The sequence below is a fragment of the Castanea sativa genome, chromosome 11, assembly GCF_040712315.1.
Source record: "Castanea sativa cultivar Marrone di Chiusa Pesio chromosome 11, ASM4071231v1".
NCBI classification, from domain to species: domain Eukaryota; kingdom Viridiplantae; phylum Streptophyta; class Magnoliopsida; order Fagales; family Fagaceae; genus Castanea; species Castanea sativa.
In genome coordinates, this window is record NC_134023.1 from 20612890 (window position 1) to 20629522 (window position 16633).

Sequence of the window (16633 nt, forward strand, 5' to 3'; positions counted from 1 at the left end):
TTCATTGGGAGGAGATCTTAATCTTATACTGTGTTGGACCCTTATAGAATAGAACAAATGATTTTAGGAGCCAATCAACCTTTTCAAGCTCACTGGGTTACTGGGTCAAGAGTCAAGACTCAATTGCCTAGAAAGCTTTAAGCTATAAGGGGCTATTAGAAACTCCATCAGATAGAGCTGCTGCTTTCTCAGCCAATATTTTATCATTTCCACTTTCTACTTCATTCCTGCCGACCTTTTTATTTTTTTATTTTTATATACATGCAGTTTCTCCACAAAATTAGAGTCTGAAGTATAGATTGCTAATTTTGCATCAGTGTTATTATTTATTACTATTACATTTGTTTATACTATGATTTTGGTCTACACAAAGACATAACTAAATGCTACACATAAACAATAATAAAGCTTACATTAGACATTTGTATTTGTATTAGTACAAAACTTATTTTTTGGCGTCCTCATGACTTAGAAGAGTATTCTTTCTAGCTTCAACACAAAACGAGATTAACACATTGCTTCATGTGAAACCAAACTGATTGTGCTCTAATCTGGAATGTTCCAGTGCTTGCCACTATTTGATGTATAAACGACGGTTGACTTTGGTGGCCATTGGTTTCATTAGTTTATGTTTCTTCAACTCTTTCTAATCTTATCCATGATAGGTCACAGACTCAGTTCAACTCCATTAAAAAAAAGCAGGAAGTTCGTGTACTTCAAGTAAAAGAAGACTATATGCATACATTAGAGATGATGGTTTATGGCTTACAATCAAAGCTTCATAGTAGAACTGATGGAAAAATTTTCAGTCCTTAGATTGTTACTACTTATTCTCTGTTTGATAGCAAGAGGATTTGTTTCTAATGGTGCTGCACAGTCAGTCAAATGTCTGAAATCTGATCAAGATGCTCTTGTCAACTTCAAAAATGGTCTTGAAGATCCTAAGAACCGGCTTTTATCATGGCAAGGAAGCAACTGTTGTCAATGGAGTGGATAAGCTGTGAAAATAGTACAGGAGCTGTTGTTACAGTTGATCTTCGTAACCCACATCCATCAGGTTCTGATTCTTCTGGCAGGTATGGATTCTGGAACTTGAGTGGAGAGGTTAGACCTTCATTGGTGAAACTCAAGTCTTTAAGATATTTAGACTTGAGCTTCAACACCTTCAATGGCATCCCTATTCCTATATTCTTTGGATCTTTGGAGAATTTGCAATACCTTAACCTATCAAATGCTGGGTTTAGTAGCAAAATTCCTCCAAATTTGGGAAATCTCTCTAGCTTGGAGTATCTTGATGTCAAGATTTCAACTTTAACAGTTGATAACCTTGAATGGATGGCTGGTCTTGTCTCTATGAAACATCTTATGATGAATGAAGTTGACCTTTCAATGGTAGGATCAGACTGGGTAGGGACATTAAACAAGCTTCCAGCTTTGATTGAGTTGCATCTATCTTCTTGTCGTCTGTCTGGTTATATTCCATCACTGGACTTTGTTAATTTTACTTCCCTTGTTGTGATAGATCTTAGCTCTAACAGGCTCAATTCAAAGATACCTGATTGGCTATTAGATATAAGCAGTCTTGCGTATGTTGACATGAGCAATAACAAATTTTATGGAATATTTCCACTTGGTTTAGGTGAGCTACCAAATTTGCAGACTTTAAATGTTGCAGGGAATAAGAATCTTACAGCAAGCTGCTTTCAATTGTTCAAGGGATCATGGAAAAAGATAGAAGTTCTTGATCTAGCTTCCAATAAATTACATGGGAAACTTCCTACTTCCTTTGACAACATGACATCTCTCACTTATGTCGATCTCTTTGCCAATAATGTTCAGGGTGGCATTCCAAGCTCTATTGGTAAACTCTGCAACCTGAAATTTTTTCGTTTAGTAGGGAATAACATGACAGGATCTTTACCTGAATACCTTGAAGGAATAGAAAACTGCCTTTCTAAAAGTCCACTACCTAGTCTACAGTTCTTAACATTGGCCAACAATCAATTGCATGGTATATTACCAGATTGGTTGGGCCAGCTTAAAAATCTTGTTCAACTTGATCTAGAGTATAACTCGCTTCAGGGTCCTATCCCAACTTCTCTTGGGTCACTGTTACATCTTACTGGATTGGGACTTGGGGGCAATCAACTTAACGGGACTCTCCCAGAGAGTTTAGGACAGCTTTCTGAGTTGTTCTCTTTTGATGTTTCCTCCAATCATTTAACAGGAATAGTTAATGAATCACATTTTTCAAAGCTCACTAAGCTGAAGTTCTTGCACTTGTCTTCCAATTCGTTCACTTTGATTGTTAGTTCCAATTGGGCCCCTCCATTCCAAATCCAATATCTGGATATGGGTTTGTGCCATTTGGGCCCTTCATTTCCAACTTGGCTTAAATCACAGGAGCAGGTCATATATCTAGACTTCTCAAATGCTAGCATTTCAGGTTCCATACCAAGTTGGTTTTGGGAAATTTCTTCTAATTTGTCCCTTTTAAATGTTTCCTTCAATCGATTAAGTGGTCAATTACCGAATCCATTAAATGTAGCTCTATCTGCAGACGTTGATTTGAGCTCCAACCTCTTTGAAGGACCCATTTCTCTTCCAGTTGTTGAGATTGAATTGCTAGATCTCTCCAACAATAGGTTCTCTGGTCCTATCCCAATAAATATGGGTGCTTCCATGCATAATCTGATCTTCCTATCTCTTTCAACTAATAACATAACAGGAAATATCCCTGCCAGTTTGGGAGCTATGAATTCAATTCAAGTCATTGATCTTTCGAGCAACAACTTAACAGGCAACATCACAGCAAGCATTGGGAATTGTTCTTGTTAGAAATACTGAATTCAATATTATTGTATTTCATACAGAAATAATATACATGAGTGTCTTTATATATAGGAGGCATATGAGTGCTGTACAAGTAAATATGAGTGCAGTACAAGTAGTACAATGTGTGCTATACAAGTAAGTAACCTAGTTGGGCCAAACCCACAATACTATACGTTAACAGCCCCCCTCAAACTCAAGGTGGATGTGAGACCAGCTTGAGATTGTCAACCAAATCATGAAGGCGTCCCTTAGAATGGGACTTGGTGAAAATGTCTGCAAGTTGATCTTTGGAGGAGACGGAGAAGAGCTTGAGAGCACCATGAACAAGATGATAACAGATAAAATGACAATCAATCTCGATATGTTTAGTCCGTTCATGGAAGACATCATTGTGAGCAATGTGAATGGCACTGATTATCACAATAAAGAGGAGTAGCAGAGGATGTAGACACACCTAAGTCTACAAGAAGCCATCGTAACCAAAGAAGCTCAGATGTGGTATTAGCAAGAGCACGATATTCTGCTTCAGTACTGGAGCGGGCCACAAAGGTTTGTTTCTTACTTCGCCAAGAAATCAAGGAAGAGCCAAGGAGAAAACAATAGCCAGTGATAGACCTACAATCAGTGGGATCTCCTGCCCAATCAGTATCAGAGAATGCACAGAGTACAAGAGGAGACTGAGCTAAGTAGAAAAGGCCATGGAAGAGAGTGCCCTTCAAGTATCGAAGAATGCGCAGAACAGCAGCATAGTGAGTCGACCGTGGAGCAGACAAATACTGACTGACCTGATGAACAGCATAGGAAATGTCTGGACGAGTAACTGTGAGATAGACCAGGCTGCCAACCAATCGTCTGTAAAGAGAAGGATTAGACAATGGTTTCCCCCCCGAGGGAGTCAGATGCGCATTAAGCTCAACTGGGGTGTCAACAGTCTTGCTGTTAGTGAATCCAGCACGAGACAAAAGATCAGAAGCATACTTGGCTTGAGTAATATAAAGACCATCTGAGGAACGAGTGATTTCAAGACCCAAGAAATAGCTAAGGTGGCCAAGATCTTTCATCTCAAACTGCTGACTAAGAAAATCCTTGAGTTCTTGTATGCCACTAAGGTCATCACCAGTTATGATCATATCATCCACATAGAGGAGAAGTAGAATGGTGCCTTTTTCAGTACGACGAAGAAATAATGCAGCGTCATAAGGACTGGCTATGATGCCCCAATTTGATTGATTGTGTGATGTGTGTGGATGTGTGATGAGTCCCACATCGGGTATTTACTGGGTAGATCTGGGCTTTATTAACAACTGCAAGGAGCCTCAATAGTGACTAGTCCTTTTGAAGTATAGCGCAGATGTGGCTAGCGCTTTTCCTTGGGTCGTTACATATGGTATCAGAGCCGCCCCGGTAACCCCGTGTGGGCTCAAAGACACTACCCCACAAAGTGGGCCCTAACGAGGACGTTAGGAATTTAAGTGGGGGAGATTATGATGCCCTAATTTGATTGATTGTGTGATGTGTGTGGATGTGTGATGAGTCCCACATCGGGTATTTACTGGGTAGATCTGGGCTTTATTAACAACTGCAAGGAGCCTCAATAGTGACTAGTCCTTTTGAAGTATAGCGCAGATGTGGCTAGCGCTTTTCCTTGGGTCGTTACACTGGCAGTGTAACCCAAGCGAAAGATAGTAGAGCTAAATTTTGCAAACTAGGCTCGAGGAGCTTGTTTAAGACCATACAATGCTCGTCGAAGGCGGCAAACCTTGTTAGAGTCAATGGAGAGACCTGGAGGAAGTTGCATGTAAACTTCTTCACTCAAGTCCCCATTAAGGAATGCATTTTTAACATCCATCTGAAAAAGATCCTATTTTCTAGCAGCAGCAACGGCCAGGAGGGCACGAACAGATGAGATGCGAGCAACTGGAGCAAAGGTCTCTTCATAATCAATCCCATACTCCTGTGTAAAACCTTTTGCAATAAGACGAGCCTTATAGCGCTCAATGGACCCATCTGAGCGAGTCTTAATCTTGTAGATCCACTTGCAACCAACCACAGACTGTCCAGGAGGAAGAGTAACTAAGTCCCAAGTATGGTTTTTGGTTAATGCATCAAGTTCCTCCTTTATTGCAATCTGCCATAAAGGGTCAATGGAGGCCTCACGATAGGTTTGAGGCTCATAGAGTGTAGCAAGTGCAGTGTAACACTGATAATCAAGTAAATGTGTAGAAATGGATCTTACCTGGGTTAAGTGACGAGGTGGAATGTCTTGTGAAGGTGGAAGGTCTTGTGAAGGATCTTCAGGCGGAGTAAGAGCGGGGGATCCAGGCACAAGTTGGGGTAGCTCGTCATCAATCTGCTCATCTTCAACCTATCTAGAAGAGACATTAAAAGGATCTAGTGTTTGAATAGAGAAGTCCAAAGGAGGATCAAGTGGATTTGGAGAAGGAACATGAGACTCCTCTGGAAAGACTTCAAGTACAGATGAGGTAGTGAGGGAAGAACGAAAATGAGAGAGTTCAACAAACAAGCGGTGTTCCCATAAGACAACATTACAAGAACACGAAGGCGATGAGAGACAGGATCATAACATCGATACCCTTTTTGTGTTTCGCCATAACCAAGGAAACAGCAAAGTCTAGATCGAGGCTCAAGTTTATTATGCTCATAAGGCTGAAGAAGAACGAAACAAGCAGATCCAAAAGAGCGAAGGTGATGATAGTCAGGAGGTGACCCAAAGAGGTGCTCATACGGAGTTTGATTATGGATGACAGTGCTTGGAATGCGGTTGATGGTGTGAACAGCATGAAGAGCAGCTTCACCCCAGAATAGAAGAGGAACCTTGGCAGAAAGAAGAAGAGTACGAACAGTGTCAAGAATATGACGAAATTTTCGTTCAGCTCGACCATTTTGCTGAGAGGTACCTGGACAAGTTAGATGATGTACAGTGCCATAGGAGTGTAACAGAGCTTGAAAAGCATATTGAGTGTATTCAAGAGCATTATCAGAACGAAAGTTTTTTATTCTTTTGGAGAATTGGGTTTCAACCATTTTTGCAAAGTTACTATATATTGGCAAAATTTCAGAACGAGATTTCATAGGGAATATCCAACTGTAACGAGAATAATCATCGATAAAAACAACAAAATATCGAGATCCACCAATACTAGCAACAGGAGAAGGTCCCCAAACATCAGAATGAATTAACTCAAAAATGCTATTAGAAATAGAATCACTATTATTAAAAGGTAAAGCTGGCTGCTTTCCTAACAGGCATGAAGTACAATCAAAATTGTCTTTGGACACAGAACCTAACAGACCCTTAGAAGCTAACTGTTGTACCCGAGAAGAGGGTGCATGACCAAGACGAGAGTGCCAAAGTGAGAGAGAGGGTAAGGAAGCCACCACAGCGGCAGCAGCAGCAACAGACACCGGAGCAACAGGTGGAAGATGAAGATTGTCCATTGGAAACATACGCCCAACTCTAGGGCCGGTCCCAAGCTCTTGCCCCGTCCTCGGATCCTGCACGATACACCCAGAATAGTAAAAAATAAGGCGATAACCTAGTTCAGCTAATTGTCCCACAGAACACAAATTATAGGATAGGTCAGGAACATGGTAGACCCCAGGAACAGAGAGGTTGGAGGTTGAAACAAAACCAAGACTATTCCCATGCATGGTGGAACCATCAACTATGTGAATATTTAGGGGATGTAGAGCAGGGTCAAGTTTGGAGAATAAGGACGAGTGAGGTGTCATGTAATTGCAATAGGCAGAATCAAAAAGCCAAGTTTGAGACTTACCGGGTAAAATTGAGAGAGCAGTGGAAAGAGATGCATTACCAGCCATACGAATAGCTTGAGCTATGATCTCCTGTAGTTCAGTGGGTGAGAGGTTGATAGTGGATCCAGAAGACTGGGACTCAGCTGAAATGGGAGGCATTGGCGGAGTAGACTCAGTATTGGCAACTGCAGTAGTAGATTTGTTGCGACGGTAACAAGTCTCAATAATGTGGCCAGGGTGCTTGCAATAGTTGCAGAACTTTTTATTGGTCTGTCTGCGGCGATTGCTGGAGCCAGAAGGATCACCTGAGTGCTGAGGTTGCTTTATGGATGGAGCAGAAGGAGTAAGGGCCAGAATATTAAACTTATCCTGGGCTCGAAGAGTTGCAAGGCGAGCTTCTTCTCTTACTAACTCGTTCACAGCAGTATCAAGAGAGGGAGGAGGACAACGATTAAGAAGCTGACCTCGAATGGACTTATAATCCTTGTGGAGTGACATTAGGAACTTATAGAGACGAAATTCATCTCTAATAACAACATATTGTTGAGCATCTTTTGAGCATGCCCAAGTTGGATCAGAAAGGTCAATTTGGTCCCAAATGAAGCGAAGCTGATCATAGTAGTCATTGATGGATTGCCCCGGTTCTTGCCTGAGTTGATGCAATTCAACCACTAACTGATATTTCATGGATCCGGGAGTGGTAGAGTATCTTTTGGCCAACATATCCCATGCTGATTTCGCATCATCAAAGCTGCCCAGCAAATTGGAAATGGAAGGAATGAAAGTGTTTCGAATCCATGTGAGGATCATGTGATTGTGACTATCCCATTCAATCATGCGACTGAGAAAGGCAGCATCTTCTTCACTTGCCCCCTTCACAAGAATAGTGATTGCACCAGTGCAATAATGCCAGAGCATGTGACCCTTAAGAAAACTGTGCATAGCTTGAGACCAAGATAAGTAATTCCTAGTCCCCTCCAATACAGTATTGATGGGGCGAGGAAGAAAAACATCATTTTTATCCATTTAGAGACAAAATGCAAAATCAGACTGCAAAAATGAAATCTACGCGAAAAACTGAGTAAGGAGAACCTGGACTGCAAAAAGTCAACTCTGAAAAAAGTCAATGGTCAAAGACAATGGTCAACGGTCAACAGTGACGTGGCGGGTGACGTTAGCAGCGCGCTAGAGGATGACGTCAGCGATGACGTGGAAGTGATGACATGGCAGAGGCTGACGTGGCAAGGGCTGACGTGGCAGTGATGACGTGGCTAAGGCTGACGTTAGTAGGAGCGGTCTGGCGCGTGAGCAAGCGGTTTGGCGCGTGGCGGCGCGTGAGGGCGCGTGGAGCCTCTGATGACTGTGAGGTTTTCACGAAAAGGTAGATCGGAGAAAGAAGATCTTCGTGGTACCTTCGAAAAAATTTTCGGAGCAATATTCACGGCGGTGCCGAAAAAGGCAGTGGTTTTTGCAGTGTTCGAACTCTTCAACGGCGGCTGCTACAGGTCCAGAACCTGAGGACGATGTCTGGAAGACTCGAAGGTTCAACGGCGAAAGGCTGTGGCAGTTGTTGTGACAGCGGAAGCAATATTGAGAATGGAGTTACACCAATAAAGACAAGACTGCTAAGAAAAGGTCAGAGCAGTGGCTCTGATACCATGTTAGAAATACTGAATTCAATATTATTGTATTTCATACAGAAATAATATACATGAGTGCCTTTATATATAGGAGGCATATGAATGCTGTACAAGTAAATATGAGTGCAGTACAAGTAGTACAATGTGTGCTATACAAGTAAGTAACCTAGTTGGGCCAAGCCCACAATACTATACGTTAACAGTTCTTACCTAAAGGTGCTTGACGTCAGTGGCAACAATTCATATGGGGGAATTCCAAACTCCTTGGGTCAGTTGAAATTGCTTCAGACACTTCACCTGAGTGGCAACAAGCTCTCTGGAGAGCTCCCATTATGTTTCCAAAATCTGTCAAGTTTGGAAACTTTGGACCTTGGATACAACATGATGAAGGGTACAATTCCGCCATGGATTGGAGATGGTTTCAGATATCTTAGAATTCTCAGCTTGCGATCAAATGCATTTTTTGGAAAACTGCCCTCTGAACTTTCAAATTTAGGTTCATTGCAAGTCCTTGACATGGCAGAAAACATGTTGAATGGCACGATTCCTGTTAGCTTTGGTGATCTGAAAGCTATGACCCGAGTGCAAATCAAAAACCAATATCTTTTCTATGGCAAGTACATGGGCCTCTTCTACGAAGAGAACTTGGTTGTATGTACGAAAAACCAGCCTCAAAGGTTCACGAAGACTCTTTCCCTTCTTACTAGTATGGACCTTTCCGGAAATAATTTACACGGAGATCTTCCCCAAGAATTAACAAAATTAGAAGGTTTGGTGGTTTTGAACTTGTCTAGAAACCATATCAGTGGCCAAATTCCTAATAGCATTTCAAATTTGCGTCAACTTTCATCTCTTGATCTCTCAAGTAATAGCCTTGCTGGTCCAATTCCCCCAAGCATGTCTTTGTTGTCATTTCTGGGGGTTTTGAACTTATCATACAATAATTTCTCAGGTGCCATCCCTTACACTAGTCATATGACAACTTTTGAAGCACCATCCTTTGTTGGTAACCCAGGTCTTTGTGGTGCTCCACTAGTTGTGAAGTGTCCAGGTGAAGGAATTGATGTAGGGGGAACTATTGTGAATGACAGTGAAGACAATTTCATTGACAATTGGTTTTACTTGAGCATTGGGCTTGGATTTGCAGCAGGTATTCTGGTTCCTTATTTCATTTTAGCAATTAGAAAATCTTGGTGGATTGCCTACTATGCTTTTGTTGATGAAGTTGTTGACAAATTATCCTTTGTGAGACACAGAAGAACAACACATCCAAGAAACAGACGTCATCTGCATTAGTTTTATTGCACTTTTCAAAATATGTTGATCAGCACTCTTTGTAGATGTATATTTGTTGTAAAACTTGTAATATATAAATATATGAAAGTCTTGTCTTTTACTTTAGTTTTCTATTCTCCTTGAACATTTTCAGTATATTACTGGAAATTGTTTTGCACTATCTTTGCAAAATCTCTTCTTGGTCTCATTTGTGCTTAGTACATAAACTAATTTATTTCGTTCAACTTTTACTACTTATTCCCACCTTGGATGCTGCATGGCAAGCTCGCATTTGTTTTATCTAGAAAAAAAAAAAAAATCAAGATCAACTTACATTTGCTGTAACAATTCCTTAAGATTAACTTTTTATTGAAGTAATATTTTAAAAATTCCACTATTGGATTACCTTTTTTATTTATTTATAAAATCATGTTTTGCATACAATTTCAAAATCCAAAAAAAGAAAAAGAAAAAGAAAATAAAGAAAAGGTTAAACATTTTATAAATAAAATAGGTATTGATCTCAAATTGTTTTTTATATTTTGCAAGCTTGGAAAGTATAAATGAAGAGGTAATGTAATCCAATGATGCATTTATTATGGGGAGTAAAAGGACCCAAGTGGGCATATGGGCCTTTGGACTGTAGCATGGAGGGCCGACCTGCTCCAGAGTTAAGAATTTGTTAACTCTGTGAATTGGCCCATACGCCGAGGTTCCGAGCATACAGCCGAGGGCGAGCTTCTCCTCGGACAGATCCAAGGGAACTCAGAGCTTCATTATAAAGGTCAAGGCACAACTTTGGAAAGACTAATGGTTAAAGAGGAAAACCCTGAATCTTCGAGGTACACCGGTGTTAGAAAAATACCAAAAGAAAAGGCTGCCACCATCACATTAAAGACTCTGCACCTACCTCTCTAGCCGCATTAATGGGGAAGTGACCCCTGAACAGTAGAACTGAAACTTCTGGTCACTATTCAAAGGTACTAAGAAAAGAAATATCTAGAGGGGAGGGGGTTGGAGCAACACGTGGATAAAGCATCAGAAAAAGAAGTATTTAAGGGGGATGAACACCAGAGAAAGGGGGCGGTTGGTAACAAAGAAAGAAATTAAGAATTGTAACTTCTAAGAGAGAAAGAGAAATAATACAGAAGTAGTCCTCGGCTTACGAGGAGGTCTATTTGCAATTATCATTTGTTATTTACAAGTGTTTGTAACTTTTAGCCTGTTATCAAGTTCTCAGTACCTCTAATCTAGATTGGAAGCCCACACTCTACAAATTTTATTGTTTACGGCTCATTGGGCCTGAGCCCGTGATTGTCTTTGGGTCCAGGTGCAATTGTGCACTTACAATTGGCGCCGTCTGTGGGGAATCTAGTCTAGAAGGAGTTGGGATACTATGGCAGGTCTGGGTTCTCACCATGCAGAGTCATAGGGATCACAACTGGAGGATCTTTTCGAGCGTCTTGAGCGTCGAAGGGATCGTGAGAGAAGTATCCATACAGAATACCCCGGGGCTAGCCATACTCATGGTGGGGGTAGCACCACCCATGAGGATGGTGCTAAAGCCATGCAGAAGGAGATTAATCGTTTGAAGAGAAAGCTACGCCGCGCCAGACGTAGGTCTTCACCATCCTCATCTAATCCTTCCTCAGAGGAGGTCCGGGGAGGTAGCTACAGCTCAAGGTCATGCTCACCCCCCAGTGCAATGTCCTCTGGTGAGGAGGACGACCAGCCAGCTCGCAGATGGAAGAAGCTTCCTTTTAGGGGATTAGGGAACGATGCTATGAGTCGGGCGTTGCACCAACTCTCCAAATCTCCGTTTTCACGGAGGATTGAGAAAGGGAGGCTTCCCAGGAGGTTTATTCAGCCCACCTTTACCATCTACAATGGCCGGACTGATCCGGTGGAGCACGTGAGTCACTTTAACCAGAGGATGGCGGTGCACTCTCACAACGAGACCCTGATGTGCAAAGTTTTCCCCTCTAGCTTGGGACCTGTTGCTATGAGGTGGTTCAACGGCCTTAAATTGGGGTCTATAGGTTCGTTTGGGGAGCATACTAGAGCATTCGCTTCGCGGTTCATTACGTGTAGCAGAGTACCTCGGCCGTTGGACTCGCTGTTATCCATGACCATGAGGGAAGGGGAGACGTTGAAAGCATACTCCGACCGGTACTGGGAGATGTTTAACGAGATAGATGGTGATTTTGATGAGGTGGCGCTCAACACCTTTAAGGTAGGTCTTCCTACTGATCATGATTTGAGGAAGTCCTTGACCAAAAAGCCCGTCCGCAGCGTACGTCGCCTCATGGATCGTATTGATGAATACAAAAGGGTAGAGGAGGACCAGCAGCAAGGGAAGGGTAAGGAGAAGGTTATCCCGCAGGAGAAAAGGGATTTCAGGTCGGACAGATACCACAACAACAAGCCAAGGAGAGATTATATCGGTCAATCCGGCTCGGCAGCAACTCAGGCCGTGAACACTGTGTTCCAAGAACTAGTACACCAATTACTGGAGAAAGTTCGTAAGGAGCCCTTCTTCAGGTGGCCTAGTAAGATGGCAGGAGACCCTGCGAAGAGGAATCAAAACCTCTTTTGTCAGTTCCATCAGGACGTGGGCTACACTACCGAGAATTGTCGGACCCTTTGGAACCACTTGGAGCAACTTGTCAGTGAAGGAAAACTAAAGCAACACTTGTGTCAGCCTACTGGGCAGGGCAATCAAGCTGGCTCAAACAATAAGAAGAATAATCCATCTCGGCCAGCGTTGGGAAGAATTAATGTTATCTTCGCTGCACCTGGCAGGACCGGCTCGGGTCCCACTAGGGTGATGGCAGTTTCCCATTCGCAGACCGATAAGGCAGGCTACAGGCCGAAGAGGTTGAAGGTGACTTTACCCGTCTTGGGATTCTCGGAGGAGGATAAGGTCGGTACCATTCAACCCCATGACGATGCTCTTGTGGTCACTCTCAGGATAAAGAGTTATGATGTGAAGAGAGTGGTGATTGATCAAGGCAGTGATGCAGATATCATGTACCCTGATTTATTTAAGGGGCTAAGGTTGAAGTTGGAAGATCTTACTCCTTATGACTCGCCACTCATAAGCTTCGAAGGAAGGGCCGTTGTGCCGAAGGGACAGATTCGTTTGCCCGTCCAATCTGGCTCAGAAACGGTTGAGGTGGATTTCATTGTGGTCGACGCGTACTCCCCATATACAGCCATCCTCGCCAGGCCATGGCTGCACGCTCTGGGAGCTGTCTCCTCTACCTTGCATGTTAAGGTTAAGTTCCCCTCGGGGGAGTATGTTGAGGAAATCCTCGGCAGCCAATCGATGGCCAGGTAATGCATATTGGCCGCAGTGCTTCATCAGACAGAAGCCGAGTCATCAGCTTTGCCCATCCAAGAGTCATAGCAATTAACAGCTCCGGATGCACCTGGAGCGGTGACAAGAGAGGAGGCTGTTTGTGAGGAGTTAGAGAAGTTTTTGATAGCAGATGACCCAGAGAGGTTCTTCCAAGTTGGCATACGTTTGCCACACTAGGAGAAGATGGAGTTGTTGGAATTTCTGAAGGATAATATTGATGTTTTTGCGTGGGACCCTTATGAGGCTCCAGGCGTAGATCCGAGCTTTATTTGTCATCGTTTAAACGTCAACCCTGCCATTGTTCCGAGAAGGCAGCCACCTCGGCGTTCTTCCAAAGAACATTCCGAGGCTGTGAAGGAAGATGTGCTCAAACTCAAGAGGGCTGGGGCTATTAAAGAAGTTTTCTACCCCAAATGGTTGGCTCATACGGTTGTGGTTAAAAAGAAGAATGGAACGTGGAGAGTATGTGTGGACTTCACAGATTTGAACAAGGCCTGCCCCAAGGATTCGTTCCCAATGCCGCGTATTGATCAACTGGTGGATGCCACTGTCGGACATCCTCGAATGAGTTTTTTGGATGTCTTCTAGGGTTACCATCAGATTCCATTAGTATTGGAGGATCAGGAGAAGACCGCTTTCATTACTCCAATAGGGAACTACCACTATAAGGTCATGCCATTTGGATTGAAGAATGCTGGGGCTACCTACCAAAGAATGATGACCAGAATGTTTGAACAGCAACTAGGGAAGACCATTGAGGTGTATGTAGATGATATGGTGGTGAAGAGCAAAACAATACCTTCACACGTCAAAGATCTAGCCGACACCTTCCAGGTGTTAAGAAAGTACAAGTTGCGCCTTAACACCTCAAAGTGCTCTTTTGGCGTGGGATCTGGAAAGTTCCTAGGGTATATGATTACTCACAGAGGCATAGAGGTGAACCCAGCGCAGGTCAAGGCTATTCAGGATTTGCAGCCTCCTTGAAACCCAAAAGAGATCCAGAAATTGACCGGAATGATTGCTGCATTGAATAGGTTTATCTCTCGGTCAGCTGACCAATGCCGTCCTTTCTTCCAATTGTGGAATAAGTGGAAAGGGTTTCAATGGACCGAGGACTGCGTGTTAACTTTCCAACAACTTAAGCAATATCTTTCTCGGCCACCCATTTTGTCTCGCCCCGAGGCGGACGAGGTCTTGTTTGCTTATCTGGCAGTGGCCGTCCACGCGGTCAGCCTGGTCCTTATAAGGAATGAAAGCGGGGTGCAAAGACTGGTCTACTACGTTAGTAAGTCTTTGAATGAGGCCGAGATGCGCTATCTACTCTTGGAGAAAGCACTTCTGGCCATAGTTCATGCCACGCGTAAGCTTCCTCATTATTTCCAGTCTCACACTGTGGTGGTTCTGACCCAATTGCCTCTCAAGGCGGTGTTACGCAGCGCCGATTACTCTGGTAGGGTGGCAAAGTGGGGAACCATTTTAGGAGCTTTTGACGTTAAATACAGGCCTCGTACCTCGGTGAAAGGACAGGTCCTCGCTGACTTGGTGACAGAGTTTACTGAACCATTGCTAGAAGAAACTCTGAAAGAGGTGCGCATGGATGAAAAATCAGTTGGTGTGATCACAGCCGCAGTACCTCCGACTTGGAAAGTGTATGTGGATGGGGCAGCTAATTAGAGAGGGTCTGGTGTTGGACTTGTCCTAATGTCCCCTGAGGGGATTGTCTTTGAAAAATCTTTGAGATTGGCGTTCTCAGCTACTAATAATGAGGCCAAGTATGAAGTAGTCTTGGTGGGCATGAAGATGGTACGTAGGATGGGTGGAAAGGAAATCCATGTGTTCTCGGACTCTCAATTAGTGGTCGGCCAAGTCATGGGGACCATGGAGGCTAGAGATCCCAGAATGCAGGAATATTTGGCCCAGGTCAAGCGTCAGCAAGCTGAATTTGACTCTTTCGTCTTAGCTCACATTTCTAGGAGTGGAAACACCCATGCAGATTCTTTGGCTACGTTAGCAACGTCCTCGGCTCAGGGTTTGCCCAGGATTATCCTCGTGGAGGATTTGCTAAAGCCAACTCTTACCGTTGTTAGCGTAGTTCGCATTCATCTGATAAGGCCTGGACCTAGTTGGATTGACCCGGTTATATCTTTTCTTAAGAGTGACATCCTTCCTGAGGACAAATCTGAAGCAGATAAGATACGTCGAAAGGCGCCACGTTTCTGGTTGTCTGAGGACCATAAATTGTATAAACGGTCCTTCTCTAGACCATACTTGTTGTGTGTGCATCCTGAATCAACGGAAGCACTTTTGGAGGAACTGCATGAAGGGATTTGTGGAAGCCACACTGGGGGAAGGTCCTTAGCCCATAGAGCCCTGACTCAGGGTTATTGGTGGCCTAGTATGCAGAGAGAGGCTCAGGACTATGCCAGAAAATGTGATCAATGCCAGAGGTTCGCCCCTAATATTCATCAACCTGGAGGGGTTCTTAACCCTCTCTCTAGTCCTTGGTCTTTTGCGCAGTGGGGATTGGACATAGTGGGGCCATTTCCGAGAGCTGCAGGAAACAAAAGATGGCTTCTCGTGGGGATAGACTATTTTACTAAATGGGTTGAGGCTGAGCCCTTAGCAAATATCAGAGACGTTGACTCCAAGAAGTTTGTTTGGAAGAACATCATCACTAGGTTCGGAATACCACATACGCTTATATCAGACAATGGCGTTCAATTTGACAGCAAGGCTTTTAGGAAATATTGTGGTGACATGGGCATCATAAATAGATACTCTACCCCAGCTTATCCTCAGGGAAATGGGCAAGCCGAGGCTGTTAACAAGGTCATAGTCAGTGGGCTGAAGAAAAGGTTGGACGATGCGAAAGACAGATGGGTAGAAGAACTCCCACATGTCATGTGGACGTATCGGACTACACCGAGCAGGTCCACGGGAGAAACACCATTCTCTATGACTTATGGAGCCGAGGCGGTGATACCTCTGGAATCTGGCTTTCCCACCCTGAAGACGAGTTCTTTTAGCCCTAAGAATAACGATGGACTCTTAGAGAAAGGTCTTGACTTACTTGAGGAACGACACGAGGCAGCTATGGTCCAAATGGCTTACTATCAACAGAAGCTTAAACGGGGATATGATGCCCACGTAAAGCTAAGGCCACTCGCACCTGGGGATCTTGTACTAAGAAAAGTTGTGGGCCCTTCTAAGAACCCAACTTGGGGTAAGCTAAGACCAAACTGGGAAGGCCCCTATCTCATTGTTTCAGTAGCAGGCATAGGGTCGTATCGGCTAACTGACCTAGATGAAAGAATTGTACCACGCCCATGGAATGTAAATAACTTTCGAAGGTATTATTATTAATAAAATATGATTTTGTTTGTTCTCAGTTCAAAGTTATAAATACCTCAGGGGCTTGAAGTTACTATTTTTAAGTGTCAAACAAAAACTTGGTTAAGTATGGTCCTCGGACCACGAACCTTGTGGAAATTGATATCTTGTCATTTGTTAAACAGAACCTTAGTTATGCCGGGTCCTCGGACCTCCTACTTTGGGAAAATTAACATTTGAAGTTACTATTATTAAGTGTCAAACAGAAACTTGGTTAAGTATGGTCCTCAGACCACAAACTTTGTGGAAATTGATATCTTGTCATTTGTTAAATAGAACCTTAGTTATGCCGGGTCCTCGGACCTCCTACTTTGGGAGAATTAACATTTGAAGTTACTATTATTAAGTGTCAAAC

The 16633-nt window shown here is 43.3% G+C and overlaps 1 pseudogene; it reads left to right on the top strand.

Moving 5' to 3' along the window:
- Nucleotides 1-793: 793 nt before the first annotated feature.
- Nucleotides 794-9548, top strand: LOC142614821 (receptor-like protein EIX2; annotated as a pseudogene).
- Nucleotides 9549-16633: the final 7085 nt, after the last annotated feature.